Below are 2562 nucleotides of genomic sequence, written 5' to 3' on the forward strand. Positions count from 1 at the left end.
TTTTGTATGGGCAGGTCACAGGAGTATCTGACAGGTGCAGTGTTTAACTTTCATATTGAAGGTCACTTTGGACGTGACTTTGAAAATTCCTCCCATGAAGGATAGTTGTACACACACATTCAGAAACAGTGAAGGGTTAAAAGCTGTTCCCTTAAATTTATTTCTGATATTGGTACGGGGCTGAATACTCCAGCTTGCTGATTGATGGGTTCACATGGGGCGACCTTTGCATTAGCAACGCGACTCTGGTTGCTGGGTAAACACAGGCAGATGGATCCAGCTCCAGTGATTTTCAGCGGTGACGGATGGTGAAGGTATTTCTGATCCACATCACACCCTGCAGATCCCATGAAAATTACTTGGCACAGGGCAGAAAGTATTAGATTCGGGTGACAAATAATTACCTGACATCAGCTGAGGTTTCTTCAGAAAGGTTATGCTGCAAATAACTGGCTTTTACATAACTGTGTTTTCATGAAGTGATAGAAAGTCATACATGTACAATTTCTTTATTTGAGAAAATGTAATCCAGTGAGTGGGGGATAGAAACTGCCCCTTGGAAATATATATCCAAGTAACTGTATTCCAGCACCATATGGGGTTTAAGGTAGTATGGAGGCTTTTTGTTTTGATTTTTTTTTTAAGCATATAATGTTTTTCTTGTTCCTACTCTCAATGTTATATGTACTTTTTTAGTCCCAAGAATTAGGATTCAGACAAAACATATACACAGAGCCACTGGGATTTCATGACTCTTTGCTTTTCAAAGACTTTAGTTAAAATGTTCTCTAATTTTATACCTTCTCTTTTCCAGGGTCTAGTGCTTTGCCTTCAAAAGCAGCATTTAAATAGGTGCATGCCTAATAAATTCTGGCCTGAGCTTCAGTCCTTTGCATTCAAGAAGCAGCTTGTTTTCATAAAAATGCCTGGGGCAGGTATGTATTGAGAAGACTAGAAATGCTTCATGCCTTTCTTTAGCTGATAGGTGTCCCTGTGACATGATAACATCCTCAAAGTGTGCGGTGTGTGAGTGCATGTACTCCTGCAATGAGTTAAAATGACTGTTTGCACCTCTGTGCTGCATGTTACCATTCCTCCTGGGATAACCCAGTGTGGCTGCATGTGATAGGACATCAATAACAAGCCTAGGAGCTGGTATGTGTCATCTCCCCAAGATGGAATTTCTTGTTTCTCTGCCTGTGTTGTGCTGTAAAGCTTCTGTCACTATTTAAATCTTCTTCACTAGGGACAGCGAAATTTCAGGGTGGCCCAAAGTTCTTCCTTTGTCTGTATGGGGAAGTCATTCTCCTCATTTACAAAATTCAAAGGAGCACAAATAAGTAACAATGACCATAATCCATAAGGCAAGTTTCTGGAATAGCTGAGGAAAAGAAGAATTTTCATAATGCTGCCAGTGAGCAAGGAAACCTTCCAATTTTTTTTAGTTCTAGAGGTTCCCTGTTTCTGTAGGTTTTTAATCAGACTTACTTGACTATATATAGCTCCGCACAAACGAGTAGGGTTGCGCATATTTTCTGCAATCACCCTTACAGGTGTTGGGTTTTTTTAAATAACTGATTAATCTTTCACCTTTTTTCCTCTCTAATTCTCCTGTGTCATTAGCCTCCAGCTTTTGATCCCTCCCTCCTCAGTTATTTTTTTCCTTCCTTCCTTCCTTCCTTCCTTCCTTCCTTCCTTCCTTCCTTCCTTCCTTCCTTCCTTCCTTCCTTCCTTCCTTCCTTCCTTCCTTCCTTCCTTCCTTCCTTCCTTCCTTCCTTCCTTCCTTCCTTCCTTCCTTCCTTCCTTCCTTCCTTCCTTCCTTCCTTCCTTCCTTCCTTCCTTCCTTCCTTCCTTCCTTCCTTCCTCCCTTCCTCCCTTCCTCCCTTCCTCCCTTCCTCCCTTCCTCCCTTCCTCCCTTCCTCCCTTCCTCCCTTCCTCCCTTCCTCCCTCCCTCCCCTCCCTCCCTCCCTCCCTCCCTCCCTCCCTCCCCTCCCTCCCTCCCTCCCTCCCTCCCTCCCTCCCTCCCTCCCTTTGCCTTCCTTCTTTCCTTCCTCCCCACCTCCCTCCTTCGTTTTTTCCTTTTTCTTACTTTCCTGCTTCTCTCTTCCTTTCATCAAGACAGGCTGAAGAACAAAATTTCACTCTGAGGGCCATTCTCATGAACATTCTCATCTCCTGCAAAATTCATGCCATACTTCTGACAGTATAAACTGGTTTTGCCCACTTGACAAAGATGCAGACATCTTTGCAGAGATGAGGCAGAAGACTGGTTCTCACTGTATGTTCTTTTCAATGGTATCACAGGATTTCTTAAAAATGAGACCTGGGACCCTGAAATTATCTTTTGACTCAGTAAAACATCCTATTCTACTGTCCTCCCACATCTTTAGTTGTTTGTTGTTGTGATGCTCAGTTGTTTTTTCTGTGATGCTCTTGTCACCATCAAACTTCACTGCAATGTGTTTTCAGCCCACTCCTTCATGTCCACATGCTTGTCCCCATCAGGCAGGGATCTAGCTGAATAACACAACAGGTAGTTCAGAAAATAAATGCTGGGTAAAG

At 43.0% G+C, this 2562-nt stretch overlaps 1 long non-coding RNA gene across 1 annotated transcript; it reads left to right on the forward strand.

The window, feature by feature from the left end:
• The first annotated feature begins 504 nt into the window (after nt 1-504).
• LOC115600427 lies at nt 505-2337 on the forward strand. Its single transcript, XR_003988950.1, has 3 exons — nt 505-607; nt 815-935; nt 2123-2337. It is a non-coding gene; the product is annotated as an uncharacterized LOC115600427 (long non-coding RNA).
• Nucleotides 2338-2562: the final 225 nt, after the last annotated feature.

The sequence above is a fragment of the Calypte anna genome, chromosome 1 (genome assembly GCF_003957555.1).
Source record: "Calypte anna isolate BGI_N300 chromosome 1, bCalAnn1_v1.p, whole genome shotgun sequence".
In the NCBI taxonomy this organism is placed as follows: Eukaryota; Metazoa; Chordata; class Aves; order Apodiformes; family Trochilidae; genus Calypte; species Calypte anna.